This window comes from Aquarana catesbeiana, linkage group LG06, assembly GCF_042186555.1.
Source record: "Aquarana catesbeiana isolate 2022-GZ linkage group LG06, ASM4218655v1, whole genome shotgun sequence".
In the NCBI taxonomy this organism is placed as follows: domain Eukaryota; kingdom Metazoa; phylum Chordata; class Amphibia; order Anura; family Ranidae; genus Aquarana; species Aquarana catesbeiana.
This window is the reverse complement of record NC_133329.1, coordinates 32949713-32958477: the sequence shown is the minus strand read 5'-3', so window position 1 is coordinate 32958477 and position 8765 is coordinate 32949713. Positions and strand designations below refer to the sequence as shown.

Genomic DNA, 8765 nt, shown 5'->3' with positions numbered 1-8765 from the left:
ATGTCACAGTCCCCCTTCACATCAGAGGTCCCCTCATCATATCACAGTCCCCTTTCACATCAGAGGTCCTCTCATCATGTCACAGTCCCCCTTCACATCAGAGGTCCTCTCATCATGTCACAGTCCCCCTTCACTTTAGAGGTCCTCTCATCATGTCACAGTCCCCCTTCACATCAGAGGTCCCCTCGTCATGTCACAGTCCCCCTTCACTTTAGAGGTCCTCTCATCATTTTACAGTCCCCCTTCACATCAGAGGTCCCCTCATCATATCACAGTCCCCTTTCACATCAGAGGTCCCCTCATCATGTCACAGTCCCCCTTCATATCAGAGGTCCCCTCATCATGTCACAGTCCCCCTTCATATCAGAGACCTCCTCATCATGTCACAGTCCCCCTTCACATCAGAGGTCCCCTCATCATGTCACAGTCCTCCTTCATATCAGAGGTCCCCTCATCATGTCACAGTCCCCCTTTATATCAGAGGTCCCCCTTCACATCAGAGGTCCCCTCATCATGTCACAGTCCCCCTTCATATCAGAGGCCTCCTCATCATATCACAGTCCCCCTTCATATCAGAGGTCCCCTCATCATGTCACAGTCCCCCTTCATATCAGAGGTCCCCTCATCATGTCACAGTCCCCCTTCACATCAGAGGTCCTCTTATCATGTCACAGTCCCCCTTCATATCAGAGGCCTCCTCATCATATCACAGTCCACCTTCATATCAGAGGTCCCCTCATCATGTCACAGTCCCCCTTCATTTCAGAGGTCGGGTCCCCTCATCATGTCACAGTCCACCTTGATATTATTATTATTATTATTATTATACAGGATTTATATAGCGGCAACAGTTTACGTAGCGCTTTACAACTTGAGGGTAGACAGTACAAATACAATACACTTTGATACAGTAGGAATCAGAGGGCCCTGCTCCTTAGAGCTTACAATCTAAGAGGGAAGGTCAAAAGATACAAGAGGTAATAACTGTGGGGGATTTGCTGATGGAGAAGATAAATGTACAGATGTTAGGTGGGGGCCAGATAGGCTTCTCTGAAGAGATGAGTTTTAAGGGATCGTCTGAAAGTGGATAAAGTAGGAGAAAATTGGACGGATTGAGGTAGAGCATTCCAGAGGATGGGGGAGGCTCTGGAGAAGTCCTGAAGGCGAGCATGGGATGAGGTGACAAGGGAGTTTGAGAGCAGGAGGTCTTGGGAGGAGCGAAGAGAACGATTAGGTTGGTATTTTGTGACTAGGTTAGAGATGTAGCTGGGGGCCAGGTTGTGGATGGCTTTGTAAGTTATAGTTAGTATCTTGAATTTAATTCGGTGATTGAGTGGCAGCCAATGGAGGGATTGGTAGAGGGGTATAGCAGATGCTGAGCGGTTTGTGAGGTGGATGAGCCTGGCAGCAGCGTTCATGATGGACTGAAGTGGGGATAGCCTATTTAGAGGTGATATCAGAGGTCCCCTCATGTCACAGTCCACCTTGAGATCAGAGGCCTCCTCATCATGTCACAGTCCCCCTTCACATCAGAGGTCCCCTCATCATGTCACAGCCCCCCTTCATATCAGAGGTCCCCTCATAATGTCACAGTCCCCCTTCACATCAGAGGTCCCCTCATCATGTCACAGTCCCCCTTTATATCAGAGGTCCCCTCATCATGTCACAGTCCCCCTTTATATCAGAGGTCCCCTCATCATGTCACAGTCCCCCTTTATATCAGAGGTCCCCTCATCATGTCACAGTCCCCCTTCACATCAGAGGTCCCCTCATCATGTCACAGTCCCCCTTTATATCAGAGGTCCCCTCATCATGTCACAGTCCCCCTTCACATCAGAGGTCCCCTCATCATGTCACAGTCCCCCTTCATATCAGAGGTCCCCTCATAATGTCACAGTCCCCCTTCACATCAGAGGTCCCCTCATCATGTCACAGTCCCCCTTCACATCAGAGGTCCCCTCATCATGTCACAGCCCCCCTTCATATCAGAGGTCCCCTCATAATGTCACAGTCCCCCTTCACATCAGAGGTCCCCTCATCATGTCACAGTCCCCCTTTATATCAGAGGTCCCCTCATCATGTCACAGTCCCCCTTTATATCAGAGGTCCCCTCATCATGTCACAGTCCCCCCATCATATTACAGTCCCCCTTCATATCAGAGGTCCCCTCATCATATTACAGTCCCCCTTCATATCAGAGGTCCCCTCATCATGTCACAGTCCCCCTTTATATCAGAGGTCCCCTCATCATGTCACAGTCCCCCTTCATATCAGAGGTCCCCTCATCATCTTACAGTTCCCCCATCATATTACAGTCCCCCTTCATATCAGAGGTCCCCTCATCATATTACAGTCCCCCTTCATATCAGAGGTCCCCTCATCATATTACAGTCCCCCCATCATATTACAGTCCCCCTTCATATCAGAGGTCCCCTCATCATGTCACAGCCCCCCTTCTCATCAGAAGTCCCCTCATCATGTCACTTACCCCATGCAGGTCGCGTCTGCGGCGGTGGCTTCCTCCTCCGTCTCTTATGTGTCCCAGGTGTCACTTCTCCTCCTGGCCACTTGGGTCTTCAGACTCCCAGCCAATGGGGTTTCAGGACTCGCTTCCTGATTGGCCGGGAGGAGAAGCAGGAAGACATTAGCGAATATCAATATCAGACAACAGGGTGGGCTCGCATTCAGGATAGGAATGTTTTGACCGCCGGCCATGGGATGATTTTGACGCGTTTTGAATTTTCCTGTGGCCACGGTAAATTACAGCCAAGTGTACATGAAGCCTTAGAAGTGATGGCTGCGTTTGTTTTCTTTTTTAGACTTTTTTCCATAAAGTGATTGTAAAGTTTTTTTTTTTTCTTTTAATATCAAACATGTTATACTTACCTGCTCTGTGTAAGGGTTTTGCACAGAGCAGCCCCGATCCTCCTCTTCTGGGGTTCCCTGGTGAAGCTCCAGGTTTCTCCTCTTCATTGGGTGCCCCCACAGAGAGGCACTTTCCATGGGGGCACCCATACAGGCGCTCTCCTGAGTCCCCCTGCTGCGTCCATTGACACAGACAGTAGGACTCGGCCCCGCCCCCCTGCTCCCCTGTCACTGTATTTGATTGACAGTAGCAGGAGCAAATAGCTCCCGCTGCTATCAATCTATCCAATGCGGACAGAGACAGCAGCTGGAGCGGGTGGGCTCGTACATGACGCTGAAATGGATTGGCTCAGGTAAGAAAAAGGGGGGGCTCTGGGGGAGTAGCTGCAGCACAGAAGGTTTTTCACTTTAAAGCATAGAATGTATTAAGGTGAAAAACCTGGAGACTTTGCAACCACTTTAATATTCATCTGGTGATCCAGCCAGTAAGTCTGTTGTTTTTTAACCAAACAAGCTGCCCTGCAGAGGTAGAAGTTAGAGGGAGGACACTGACAGGGTGGGCTTACAATCATCAGCTTTCATTTAAAACCTTTATCCCAAAAAGGAAGAAAAAACTGTTACGGTAACTGCTTATAAAGTGTGATCTGGAGTTTGGCTTCAATGTGATTGTGTGTTTCTAGTTATTCTACAATAAAAATCTGCTAGTCCATCTAGCACTCCCCCCCCCCCCCAGACTGACAATGCTGCTGTCCAAATGTGCCTCCTGTGCTCCTTCATCCAGAGTGGGGAAGCTCTAATGCAGGTGGTGTGTTACTGGCCAGATCACCAGGTGAAAACATAAGGGAAAAAAAGCCTAAAAAAAGAAAACGAATGCGGCCACCACACCTAATGATTGGTAAACTGCAATATGCTGTAATAAATGTTAGCTTTTGGGCTTAATACAGCTTTTAGAATATTGTTTATAACAATTAATGATTGTATTCCTGTCTGTAGAGGGGATGGTAACAGGGAGCCCCATTCACACATTTGTGTTGTCAATAAGCACTGTTTGTTTTTTTGATACATTTAGTTATTATTACAAGAAAAAGATACAAAAAAGAAAACATGTATAGAATAATACTGGAGGTGATTGGCTGCTGATATACAACAGAAAATAAGAAAAGAAACATAAAGAAAAATAAGAGGATATCCAGAATTGCAAAACAAAATGAACTCTGCTAGAGAATAAGACTTTACTGTGCTGCACTCTGATTGGGTTGAGGGGATTTTTGGTTCCTTTAGTCCCTTCTCACCATCACCTCAATGTTATCCTGTCCTTATTATCCAGTCTATACGTGTTTATTGTACACACCTGGGATTTTATAGAATGGATTCAATGGGGCTGATTTACTAAAACTGGGGAGTGTAAAATCTGGTGCAGCTCTGCATAGAACCCAATCAGCTTCCAGTTTTTTAGCCCCGGATCACACCGGTGCGGTTTTAAAGTCGCACTACTTCAGCGCACAGAGCGATTTCATGTGCAGCTTGCTGATATCTGTGCCACTTCCTTCAACAGATGTCAATGCAAGTCGCACTGAAATCGCACAGAAATAGTGCAGGAACCTTTTTCCAAAGTCGCAGCAATGTGAACAGTTCCATTGCCACAAATGGGGTGCGACTTGTCAATGCGACTTTGAACTGTCAAGTCGCAGGACAAGTCACACTTGGTGTGAACTGATTGTCAAAGATTAATAGAACAAGCTGAAGTTAGAAGCTGATTGGCTCCCATGCACAGCTGCACCAGATTTTACACTCTCCAGTTTCAGTAAATCTCCTCCGATGAGAATATTATACAGATGACTTCCCTTCCTGCTGTGTGATGAGAATGGAGGAAGGGGGGGAGGGGGGGAGGACAAAGTAAAAGAGAAAGAGAAATGGGAGTCTGAAGATCGGTTGTTATTTCCTTGTAGTGACACGGCAAGGAGTGTCCCCCGTCCACCCGCTCGCCCCCCTGGGGACACAGATCACCGAGCAAAGCCTAGAGTCACTAATCACTGGATACAAATAATAGTCATCAGATGAGATAGAAGAGAGGTGACAGTCCGGAGACCGGTGACAGTGACAGACGCGTCATACTGGAGGGGACACCTGTGTTCAGGTAAGAGAATGTGACACCCATACACCATCACATCACCCGGGGGTCCCCAAACTACCACCCACCGGACAGATCCGGCCCGCTACAAGATTTTATTCAGCCCTCTGATATAAGAAGGGACTCTGATAGAGAGACTAATATAAGGGGGGAGCATTGATGTAAGGGGGGCTTCAACATAAGGGGCTTTGATGTAAGGGAAACATTAATGGAGTCACTGATATAAGGGGGCTCTGATGGGGACCCTGATGTAAATCGGGACACCAAAGTAAGGGGGGCTTTGATAGGGACTCTGATATAAGGGGGCTCTGATGGGGGACCCTGATGTAAGGGGGACACCAAAGTAAGGGGGGCTTTGATAGGGAGCTCTCTCCTTATATTGTTTTTGCCTCTATTGGTTCCATTTTTTCATTTTCTGACTGACGGACTGCAGGTATCATGGCTTTCTACTGGGTTATTCAAACATGGGAACAGTGTGAACTATTTTTGCATTAGCATTATCAAGCTGTCCCATCAGGAATTTCACGGTTCAGCCTGTATTCTCAGGTATGGGGGGATTACAGGTGCTATAGGGGAGTGCTGTATATTGGGGAAGGGAGGGCTCCCCCCATTGCAGGCTCTCTCATTTATCCATGTAGGTATATATACACTGTTTACAGGGAGGGTATAGATAGCTTGGTGAGGGTCCCATGGATGTGGGTACTCCTACCATATCTATCTTTTAGGGGTGGTTGTCTATACTTTTGTACTTTGCTTTCTATAGCCAATACATTTACTCTTATGCCCCGTACACATGGTCGGATTTTCTGACGGAAAATGTGTGATAGGACCTTGTTGTCGGAAATGGGCTCCATCACACATTTTCTATCGGAATTTCCGACACACAAAGTTTGAGAGCAGGCTATAAAATTTTCCGACAACAAAATCCGTTGTCGGAATTTCCGATCGTGTGTACACAAATCCGACGCACAAAGTGCCACGCATGCTGAGAATAAATTAAGAGACGAAAGCTATTGGCCACTGCCGCGTTTATAGTCCCGATGTACGTGTTTTACGTCACCTCGTTTAGAACGATCGGATTTTCAGACAACTTTGTGTGACCGTGTGTATGCAAGACAAGTCAGAGCCAACATCCGTCGGAAAAAATCCTAGGATTTTGTTGTCGGAATGTCCGATCAATGTCCGACCGTGTGAGCAGGGCATTACTCTTCAGGGTGTGTTTTTGGTCATTTAGTTTATTATTATTATTATTTTATTTATTATTTTATATTATTATTTTTCTTTTTTTTTTTTCAGTACAGTATTTTGATTACACCCGCCGACATACATGCGGTGAGTGCTACCTATTGTGTACTCAGACGGGAATCCCATTCTCTACTTTTTTTGATCGGCATTGCAATTTTTGTTTTTTTAACCATTTTTTTTGGTTGAGTCCTGTCTTTTTCTTTACCGGAATTCGCCTGGATTATAGAATTTACACTATATATATATATATATATATATATATATATACACACGATATACTATTAGAGTGTATTTTTTCAACTTTCCCCTTCCCTTCCATTATCCTTTTGGCTGTCATTTACTATAATTGGGACATGACAAGCATTCTTCCCTACATGATGGAACATAATTAATACTCTGAGTGAAGCCTGCAGTTTGGTGGGATCCTTTTGCCTCTTCCCTAATATGTGAAGAAGGCTTTATATGTATTCCCTTCCCCAATATAGATTCTTTGCATTTGGTGTGCCGCTCTGTACCAGTTGGATTGTGATTAGGTTTTATATATTTTTTGTTTGTGTGAGTAGAGACGTACTCTCCAATATGGCTTTCCGAATTGATACTGAAACGGAACAAGAAATTAGAGCAGTATTTAGTAAGGATGAACAAAATATTCCTAAACGCCAAAATTAACTTAGACATATATTCAGGAAACATAGTAATTTGACTATCAAACATTTAAAGAGAAAATAGAATATTACAGCACTGGAAGCATGCCTAGAAGCACAAATGATACCACGTGGATTAAGGGAACGTATCATGCCTGCTGAACATCTGCACAATGATCGATTCCTAAAAATATGGATTGATGAATCTGCCAAACACGGATTGCATATGATAGAATTGATTATTCAGGAAGAGAAAATACAGTTACAAGAACTTGAAACTCAGTTACAGGATAGTATCAAGCATTTGGATGAATACCAGGATATAGAAGAATTTGAGAAATTAAAAAAGGAATTTGAGGAATTTAAAAAAGAACAAAAAATAGGAAAACAGAAAAAAGAGACACTGTTGATTTTGAAACAGGAAATATATTAGACTTAGAAAGAAAGAGAGGAAGAAGCAGATCCCGCAACAAATCACGCAAACAAAATTGTAGGAACAATAGCCAAGAGGGGGGTAAAACGGTCACTTTTTTTAGAGAAAACTTTAAAAACAAAGGAAAGTATGCCCAGGGGGACAAACATAGAAGGAAAAGACGTAGGAGAAAAAGAAATAGAACCATCATCAATACACAGCCAGAAATCATCCAAAATGGGGAACACATATTGCCCAGGAGAGCAGAACAAGATTCCGGAGAAGTCAAATCTAAATGTCATCAACCTCACAGAACATGTGCTTGATGACGCATACACACGAGCGGACTTTATGGCAGACTTTGCCCAGCGGACTTCGACGGACTTTAGGACGGACTTTCGGAATGACCAGACTTGCCTACACACAATCCACCAAAGTCAGTTGAATTCGTACGTGATGACGTACGACCGGACTAAAACAAGGAAGTTCATAGCCAGTAGCCAATAGCTGCCCTAACGTGGCTTTTTGTCCATCGAACTAGCATACAGAGGAGCGGACTTTTCGACCGGACTCGATTTCGATGGATTGATTTAAAACATGTTTCAAATCTAAGTCCGTCCAACTTTTGAGAAAACAAAGTCCGCTGGAGCCCACACACGATCGAATTGTCTGACGAAATCCAGTCCGCCGGGCAAAGTCTGCCGTAAAGTCCGCTCGTGTGTACGCGGCATGATTCTGACCTTCTGTCTGTGTTGAGCAAAGGACTGGGTTTTTCCCCATGTAATAAAGGAAATTCGTTTGAAATATACAAAGATATATGCTTATTTCTCAGACGGGTCAACTTTAAGCTCATGTTCTTTGGAAAGGAAAAACAAACAACAAAAAAAGAAAATCAAGGAAAGACTATTCTGGAAATTGGGGAATCCCAACTAGTAGATTATTTTGAGGGGAATATGTGGATAGACTCTGAGATGCTGGACCCTCCGCCAACATCAGGCTTAGCCAACAAGTCACAGATGTTCCCTAGTTTTACTAATAACAAATACCTACAGATGTTCATGGAGGCAACTACAGATGATATACGAACCATCAAATGGGAGAAGATAGAACCAATTACTGACAATCTTTCACCTAATGAAAGGAAGGCTCTTCAAGAGTTAAAAACTTTACCTAACTGTATTATAAAACCTAGTGATAAGCGTGGAAATGTAGTCTTATGGCCTGAAAGTGACTATTTGGAGGAAGTCTATCCACTTAAGGACCAGCCCCGTTTTGGAATTTAGGTGTTTACATGTTTAAAACAGGTTTTTTTGCTAGAAAATTACTCATAACCCCAAAACATTATATATTGTTTTTTTTTTCTAACACCCTAGAGAAAACAATGACAGTCATTGCAATACTTTTTTTCACAGCGTATTTGCGCAGCGGTCTTACAAGCGTGCTTTTTTTGGAAAAAATTCACTTTTTT

The 8765-nt window shown here is 44.3% G+C and overlaps 1 protein-coding gene across 2 annotated transcripts in view; it reads left to right on the top strand.

Moving 5' to 3' along the window:
* Positions 1–4780: 4780 nt before the first annotated feature.
* LOC141148280 (interferon-induced very large GTPase 1-like) overlaps positions 4781–8765 on the top strand; it is a 203949-nt gene continuing 199964 nt past the window's right edge. For both annotated transcript variants that reach the window (XM_073635562.1, XM_073635559.1), the window contains exon 1: positions 4781–5002. The gene's annotated coding sequence lies outside the window, so the exon portion shown is untranslated. The remainder of the gene's footprint in view (positions 5003–8765) is intronic.